Below are 9,512 nucleotides of genomic sequence, written 5' to 3'. Positions count from 1 at the left end.
ATCAGCTAGATGGTTTTGTAGTACCTGGTCAGGAAGGAAAGGTGTGCAAGTTATTAAAGTCTTTATATGGCCTTAAACAAGCTCCTAAGGAGTGGCATGAGAAGTTCGAAAGGACATTAACTGCTGCCGGCTTTGTAGTAAACAATGGTGACAAGTGCGTGTACTATCGCTATGGTGGGGGTGAAGGAGTTATTCTTTGTCTGTATGTCGACGACATATTGATCTTTGGAACCAAACTTGATTTAATCAAGGAGGTTAAGGATTTCTTATCTCACTGTTTTGAGATGAAGGATCTAGGAGTAGCTGATGTTATCTTAAACATCAAGCTGTTGAGAGACGAGAATGGTGGGATCACACTGCTTCAGTCTCACTATGTGGAAAAGGTCTTAAGTCGTTTTGGGTATAGCGACTGCACACCTTCTCCAACTCCATATGATGCTAGTGTGTTGCTTCGAAAGAATCGACGGATTGCTAGAGATCAACTGAGGTATTCTCAGATTATTGGCTCGCTTATGTATTTGGCGAGTGCCACGAGGCCTGACATCTCTTTTGCTGTGAGCAAACTGAGTCGGTTTGTGTCAAAACCGGGAGATGATCATTGGCATGCTCTTGAGAGAGTTATTCGCTATTTGAAAGGCACCGCGAGTTATGGGATTCACTACACCGGGTATCCAAGGGTACTGGAGGGTTATAGTGACTCAAACTGGATATCTGATGCTGATGAGATAAAGCCCACGAGTGGTTATGTTTTTACACTTGGTGGTGGCGCTGTTTCCTGGAAGTCTTGCAAGCAGACCATCTTAACGAGGTCAACTATGAAAGCAGAACTCACAGCATTAGACACTGCCACTGTTGAAGCAGAGTGGCTTCATGAACTCTTGATGGACTTACCTATGGTTGAAAAACCAATACCCCCTATCCTGATAAACTATGATAATCAAACTGTGATTGTCAAGATAAATAGTTCGAAGGACAATATGAAGTCCTCAAGACATGTGAAGAGGAGACTAAAATCTGTCAGAAAATTGAGGAACTCCGGAGTTATTATGTTGGATTATATCCAAACGTCGAAAAACATGGCAGATCCCTTCACAAAGGGTCTATCACATAATGTGATAGATAATGCATCGATGGAGATGGGTTTGAGACCCACCGCATGAGTTGTTCATAGTGGTAACCCACTCTATGTGATCGGAGATCCCGTGAAGTAGAAGTGGGAGACAAGCTGTTGGTCAGCTGGGAGGAGAGTATCCCTATATTAACTATCCCACTCCGTGAAGATGCAATACTCTCCTGATCTGTATGGCAGGTTGATACTTATCTTAATGTGTTCCAAGTGGCTTATTTGGGTAAGCAGAGATGTTGTCCTGCAGAACATCTTCTGAGGAACACACCTATATGAATTTGACTGTTAACGTCGCAGTCTGTGAGAATTGGGTGTTCTCTAATAAATTCATGAAAATGCCCTGGAGTACGGTGTATACGCTCCACCCGCGGGGAAGCCTTGCGGCAGCCCAGTATCGGTCAAGAATTTGTGTGAAACTAGTTTCCCAGAAAACTTGTAGTTCAAGACATAGTCCACTATTCAAGTTGTGATCTAGTGTAGCATAAATCTTTAAGTGGAAGTTCAACTTCACAGTCTCCACTAAGCACCGGTATATAAACAATGTTTTGGAACTAAATGATGAGATGTGCCAATGAGACTTTGTGGGGGATTGTTGGAATTTTGCTAGTAGGCAAAGCCCAACTAAAATTCTGAAATTCTCTTGGCCCATTCATGCACACATGTGAGTGGAGTGGGTGAGACTGAAGTTTAGTCCCACCCCGGAAGTTGAGAGAGAGTTGCACCTCTTTATAAGGTGAGCTCTTCTACCACTTGTATGAGCATGAGAAGAGGAGACCTACACGCGCGCTCCTCCTCCTCGCTCGCCTCACCACGCCACGCCACGCCGCGGGATTGAGCCAAGCCGAGGACAGAGCTATGCACGTTGTCTATATTTTTGCTGCTCGGGAAAAATAATGAGTCATTAATTAATATTTAATGGACTCGTTAATTACTGAACCATTTCCGATTCTTTTGGATCGTGATGACTCGAACGTTGGGGTTTACTCCCACGACCTACCCGGCCCGCACTATATAGTCAGGCAGACGTCTACCCTAGCCGCCGCCGCTTCGTATGGTTTCTGACCACCGTTCCAGATCATTGCGCCGCCAAGCAAGTCTTCTCCATCCCTCCTTTCGGCGTGCACCGGGAAAAAGGACAGCAGGCCTCTAGAACCCCGCCTCTCGTGATCCTGTATGGGAGAGGGGCGATCAGGTTTTTGGGGAGCGCACTCGCGCGACTGCTGGCAGCGACGACTTCGCGAACGACGACTTCTTCCCCGACCTCGGCAACCTCATCCTCGACGACATGGGCGACAACGTCAACGCCGTCGGTGCTGCACCCGCGGCACCGTATGTTATTCTATCCTTCTTGTTCGAGATCGTGGTAGAACTCATGTTTCTAGTATGTGCCCTAGATGTGATCTGTTCATCTAGTATGCTAGTTCGCATGATTAGTTTAATCTCTGCTATTGCTGTCATGATCTATTTCCTATTTATTCGGATTAAATCTCGTAGTAATTTGCTCATTTTTCCAACACATATCTGTGCATATAGTGTCTGAAATACTAATTATTTGGATATCCGTGACTAAGCTGCATTGGATTTATGAACCTGCTGCTGCACTATATAGATGTCACAAGAACCGTACACCACCTCCATCTTTGCACTACAAAATCTGACTATCAATTCATCTTCACCTCTCTCTCAGCTACAAAGCCTACAATACAATTGCAGATATCCTTGCAGCAATGGCAACCACACGGGCGACCGCTGCCTTCTTGGTTGCAATCATGCTCCTTTTTGTGTGCATCCGCGCACATGCCGGCGGCGCAACGACAAGGTCAAGGTGGTAGACCTCGTGGTAGAAACCTGCAAGAACGCTTCGAGCAGCTGCCGCAACAAGCACCTGAACGTCACCCAGGAATTCTGCGTGCAGACTCTCCGGTCCGACAAAAGGAGCTCTGAGTCCAAGGACCTCCGCGACCTGTCGCTCGTCGCCGTTGACATCCTCAAGATCCACGTGGCGGCTGCCGGCGGCAAGGTGAAGGAAGCACTCCAGAAAGCCAAGAAAGGTACGGAGGAGGCGCTCGGTCTCAGGTATTGCCAGGTGGATTACGATGCTGCTATCGGTACCCTCGGCCTCTGCAACGCCATGCTCAGGGACTTCCGTGTCCCCATGGGCGACGCGGACGGCCCGTGGTTCTTTGAACTGCCCGAGTGTGTGGAGAAGGCGACTGACCATGTCAGCGACTGCCGGCATGAGCTTCCCATGGAAAGCCAGACAGTTATCAACGATAACGAGGAGTTGATCAAGCTGGGCGGCCTGAACAATGTCTTGCTAGGGCCATATGACTTTGATAGTTAATAATCTACTAGTCATCAACCCGTGCATCAGCACGGGCTAGCACTTCTAATATTAAATACTCCCGCCAGATATTTTACTCTGTATATAAGATTTATTTGAAGTAAAACAACGTAAAGTTTGACCAACTTACAGAAAAAATATCAATATTCTCAATGTGTAATCAATATCATTAAATGCGGCATGAATCTTAATTTTTATACTCTGTGACTTTAGTATTGTACATGTTAATATTTTTCAATATAAATATGCTCAAACTTTATGAAGTTTGACTTCAGGAAAATCTTATATCCAGACTAAAAAGAATTATTTGGAGAAGTAGTATGTAACACTGTAGCAAATAATATATCAAAGTTTGATTTCTGCAATTCTTGATTACGCTAAGCACCATAGGTTATTTGTATTTTATATTCTTGTATTAACCAATAAATTCTTAAAGAAAATCTTTCACGATTGAATTGGAGTTGTGTGATAGATTAATCGTATTTCACTATCATATTTGTGCAAAGAAAATCATAAGAGGATTTCTTTTCAGATTAATGTGCTTGAAAGTTTATTGTACTTTCTATCCTTGCTACACATATGTATATCACATACATAATCATTTGTTTATATGAGATCTTTGTCGTGCAGGAAACATCCACATTATTTTTTACTATAAAAATTTATGTGTATCAAAGATACTTTAATAGTTATATTTTTTATAACTTATCAGGACAAAAAAAAAGACATGTGCAACCGTACTATATGTGCAAATAATTAGCGTTCGTAATCTGCACCTGTGTAAAAACATGTTAAGTCTACATAATCGCAAGTATGCATGTCAGGCAAAGTAGTTTATCTTTCAAGAGAATAGTACTAAGTTGTGCATAATAGTCCTTAGCATCTAAAATGAACTTACACGACACCACTACCTTGCTCCCGGTGTCATCGGATGCAGCCAGCGTCCGGCAGCGTACATGAGGAGGTCGTCGAGCCGCTCCATCCAATGTTATTTATCTGTGTCACGCTAGAAATGCTCGTCAAGGATCGGTCTTCCCCTACAGAACTGCAAGCTTCCTTGTTCTGATCATTTATTAGGAGTAGTAAGAAAAGCAGTATAAACTTGAACAGGATTTAAATTTGAAAAAAAGACATATAGTGGTGCAATATTGATCTAATTTTTTTTGACCACACGGATATCCTTTACTTTGCAATATAATGGACAAAATTAATAATTATAATGTTGTCTACTTACATTTGCTTTTATGTAGAACACCCATACAGTAGTACTACCAAACATGATGTGATTGAGTACTCATTACCGGGGACATTGATCGGTTGCCCCTATGCTATCTTCACAAACGAAATTCCGTCAATGAAAAGTAATTTCATAATTTATGTGGCCTATGTGGCCAGTTCAAGAAATCATAACAATAGTTTGATTGTCTAATTCCCAAAAAATAATTTTACTCCTCAAAATAGAATAATGCAAATAACATCCAACTTATTTCTAATATAATTTTCTTGGTTCATCATCTCTTAGATTATATCAATTAGTCATGAGTCTTAGCTCAATGCAAATCTTTCCTTGCCGAGCGGAGCCTTTGTCATCTAGCCACCAGTCTCGACCAGCTCCACATCCGTGGTTGACAAACTTCAGCTTCAATCTCCCTTTAAAAAATATACTGTCCAACTAAACATGAGAGGTATTTTTGTTGTAGCATATAGAAAAATAAATTAGGCCGCCCTTGTGACACTTTGTGGTTCACCGATGGCCATGCAGGTGGGAAAGCACATTCAGTGACAAATAATCGTGATCGGCGGCCATTGGTAGGACAGCAGGATTGAAGCAGAGGAGGAGGCATAGGCCGTACAGATGAGTCCACACAGATTTTTGTCGGGAGAATATTTTATTGATGGAGCCATTGGGTCTAGTTTTTATTTCACGGTCAATCAGCTGGATCGCGGATTTTTTCCATTTTTATCATTGGACTTTTTTTACATTTTATCTTGGAGTTTTTAACAGACATTCCTTCTTAATTTGTGCAGCGGGTGGAGTTTTTCCTTGCTTTTTCGATTGACGTGAGGCTTTCCTTGTTTTTATTTGGTCATGTATGTTTAATCTTTTATTTCATGTATGTATTTTTTTCTGCAAGGTTTTATTTCACATATGTAATGAGAAGTCATTTTTTGAGGTTGTGTCTTTTTTTGTCATGTCCCATACCAAAGATCAAGTCGTATGTTTCTTTGTAAGATTTTATTTCACGTATGTGGTGAAAACTGTTTTTGTAGCTTGTTTTTCTTCTGGGAAGTAACGTGTATGCTAAGGACTATTTTTTTTGGAAGGCGTGGGCTTAATCTTCAATTATATGTACGTGGTGAGAACCCTATTTTTTTTATGAGAAGTAACGCGGATGCTAAGGACTGTCCCTTTTTCTTTACGTGACTTCTATTTTTTTTGTACATTTTGGCTTGATCTGTTTGGTACGTAGTGTTTTTATTTGTTCAGATGGGTGGAGGTTTAAGTTTTGTTACGCGAGTTTGCTTTCTTTTATTTCACGGGCAATCTGCCCGATAGTCGATTTTTTTTCCTTTTATCGTTGGGATTTTGTTTTGGCATCTTATCGTTGGGTTTTTTTATGGAAAATTTTGCTTCTTAATTTGTGGGATACGGTAGGGACTTTCCTCTTTTTGAACATCATGACAGGTCATGGCCTAGGTGGCAAAGCCAAGCTTTCCGCAGCAGCAAGTCTCGGGTTTGAGTCTCGTCGCTTTCATTTTTACTTCTTTTAGAGGATGCAAAAAGTAAGAACGTCAAACTCGCGACGTTTGACCAAGCGGCAGCTAAGGGTGAACAGCCAATACGGTAGGGCTTGCTTTGTGTGTGTATGTGTGTGTGTTTTCCGAAGAAGGGCAGGCTTTGTGTTCTTTCAACGGGGGAGAAAAAGTCACCCCTCATACACACTCTCAAGACATTAGTAAATCCCTTGAAATCTTTCACGATGTCACATGACAAATAACATGATAAGTGGTGTTGTGCTTATATATAAAAATGGGATGATTTTTGAAGTGTACTCAAGATGTTTTTAACTTATTCGACAACAAAAATATCTACCTAGTTGGAGGTATCTCATTACGCATTTGTTGTCGTTCGTCCTTGGTGATGCCCAACAAATATTTGCAGTGTGATGAAGATAACAAAGTACATGTTAGTAATTAATGATAGCACGTTTTTATCATTCTTGTTTTTTCTTTCTTATTTTTTGGTATATTCTTTTGGTTTTACGGGTTTTGCTATTTTTTGCTTTCTTTGCTTTTTTGTTTCTTTTTCAATTTTATAGTTTTTGTTCGTTTTCTTTCTACATTTTTTATACACCAAGAATAATTTTTATATACATGTTTAACATTTTCTAAATATATAATTAATATTTTTGAGAACTTATATTTGTTATGTCTACGTTTGCTCATATACACTATAAATTTTTTGTATATACCAGAAACATTTTGTATCACATTTAGAAATTTAAAAATAAATTATTACATTTTTAAATAAATAATTAACATTTGGTAAAATATTTTGTTTATCTCTTTATTCTCCATGAACACAGTATTTTTTTTATACATGACAAACATTTAGATATACAAGTATAAAATTTTTCCAATTTAGTTTTCAACTTTCTTTAACCATAAGTTTTTTGATTTCCAATTTTCCTATATGCATTCTATATTTCTTGTGTACATCATGATCATTTTTATGTACACGGTTAACATCGTCCAAATACATGATTAATATTTTTGAAAACATATACTTTTTTATGTCTACTTTGTTCTAAACATATTGTATATTTTTGTATACATCATAAACATTTTTTGTACACATTTAAATTTATTTAAATGCATGCTTAATTTTTTTCAAAAAAAAAACAGAAACTTACGTTATTATTTTCCTAATTTTGCTTTCCATACACACTACCCATTTGTTTATATATGGTGGAAATATTTTTTGTAGAGAAGTTTAACATTTCTTTAATGCATAGAAATATTTAGAGTATTTCGAAATAAAGCCGAAAGAAAGAAAAACCATCTGTAAGAAAGGAAAGAAAGAGAGTTGAAGGGCTGGCGCAATCAACCCTCTAACAACAAGAGAGAAAAGGGAGATAGAATGGGGAGATGAGATCGAACCTCTAGCCGGTGGGATGCGCATGTACTTGTGTCACATAAAAGATAGCTTCATATTGAACCAGCGTGGAAAAAAGCGAATTATTTTTGCCACTTACAGGTGGCATTAGTGGGTAATTCTCGCCAACTTTGAGGGTAATTTGGATGATGGTGAATGGGTACAAGCACTCTATACTTTATTATTAGGTAAAGATAAATAACTATCTATATCAACTTAAAAATGATTTCTAATTTCGTCTGATTTTTTTTGTATTTCGTGGTTACCTTAGTAACCTCGAATTTTGGTGCCCCTTTAGAGAAAAGGTCCACTCGTAGTGGCTTAGCTAGGGGGTGGACATGGACCACCCTGAATTTTCCCCACAGCATGTATATAGTGTAGTAGAAAAATTATTTCTTTGAAAATAAATAAATTTATGTAAAGATTTCTACTATTGGACCACCCTGGCACACTGGTTTGTCTAGTCCACTGTTCACTCCCGATCCAAAACCTTGATAACAAGCGTGACATCATATTCCACCATGGAGTATATGAAATGGAAGCTGATCCCGATACATCTTTTTAGACTTGACCTTACGCGTGAATCTGTATTACTGTAGGAAGTGTAGTCTTGTTATTTTCCCAAGTATCATGTTGGCATGCATCATGCATCTGCTTAATTACCAGCAAATGCTGTGCTCCAATCTGCGTCTCAAATAAAAGAAAACAATGATGTGCCCAAGTCAGGAAATATTATAGAGCATCTTGAGCAGATTCTTTATTCTAAAATGCAAAATCTTCTCCCTATTCCATTTCCTTACTTTTCAAAAGGAAAATTACAGTTGCTCAGCTAGCAGGATTCCTATAATTTAATTCCGTATAACATATATATTTGGCAACTCGCTACTCACACCTACGAGGCGTTCCATTGATCTTTATCCAATATAGGGAAACTTATCTACTGGAGCTACCTACTCCTATGATGTGATAACTCCCAGGCGTAGGGAGTAGACCACTAACTATTACCTCATGCCTGTGTCATGATTTTTCACACTGGCGTGCTGAACAGGCCACCCCATGTGTTGTCAAACACATGGGCCCTACGGGAGACAGAGGTTCACTCCTAAGAGCAACTTCAACGGGCCGACCCAGACAGACGGTGTTGTTGTCCGCTTTTTGTACGTTTGGGTCTGCCGCCCGCCTGCCGTCCGCCCTTTTTTAGATTTGGGTCGGTAGTGCGCCCAACGGGCCGATCCATTTCATGACCGCACGCGCTTTCGATCATGCCAGCTGCCATGCCGTCGCTCTGGTTTTGGCGCTCCAGCGCGCGGGAAAGGTTCGCACGTGTGGGGGAAAAGTGGCCTAGCGCGCGCTGGTTTCGGCGCTCCAGCGCGCGGGAAAGGTTCGCGCGCGCGCTGCGGCCGGCGCTCGTTATAAGAAGGCGCTCCCTCCACACTCTGTCCGCCGCCCACTTGTCTCGCCCCCTATAACTAGCCTCGCCGTCTCTGCGCCACCATGTCGATGCGCCGCCTGGGCGCTTCGAATTTTCGCGGAGTCCGCGAGCGCCGCTGGGGTGCCTTCTCCTCCGAGATCAGGTTTGGCGAGAAACGCCTCATCCTCAGCACCTTCAACACCGCAGAGGAGTCGGCCCGCGCGCACGACGCGGCGGCGTGGTGCCTCCTGAGGCCTCGTTGGGATATTAATTTTCCTGACGTGTCGAGCCAGCGGCGCAGGATCTCGCGCCTCTCCCGCGGCTTTTCACCGACGAGGATCGTCGTGTCCACCAGAGGCGGCATCGTCGCCTCGCCATCACTGAGATCGACATGGAAGCCATGGTGGTGTGGCGCAAACGCTTTCTGCAGGACATCGTCAATGAGCGCTAGTTCTACAAGCAAAGGAGGACGGAG

The 9,512-nt window shown here is 41.4% G+C and overlaps 1 pseudogene; it reads left to right on the top strand.

Annotated features, from left to right (window-relative positions):
* Positions 1 to 2,853: 2,853 nt before the first annotated feature.
* LOC125525480 (uncharacterized) lies at positions 2,854 to 3,470 on the top strand (annotated as a pseudogene).
* The last annotated feature ends 6,042 nt before the right edge of the window (positions 3,471 to 9,512 follow it).

This window comes from Triticum urartu, chromosome 7A, assembly GCF_056163025.1.
Source record: "Triticum urartu cultivar PI428250 chromosome 7A, HENAU_Tu73, whole genome shotgun sequence".
Lineage (NCBI taxonomy): Eukaryota > Viridiplantae > Streptophyta > Magnoliopsida > Poales > Poaceae > Triticum > Triticum urartu.
Note: the sequence above shows the minus strand (reverse complement) of the source record. Positions and strands in the feature narration are given on the sequence as shown.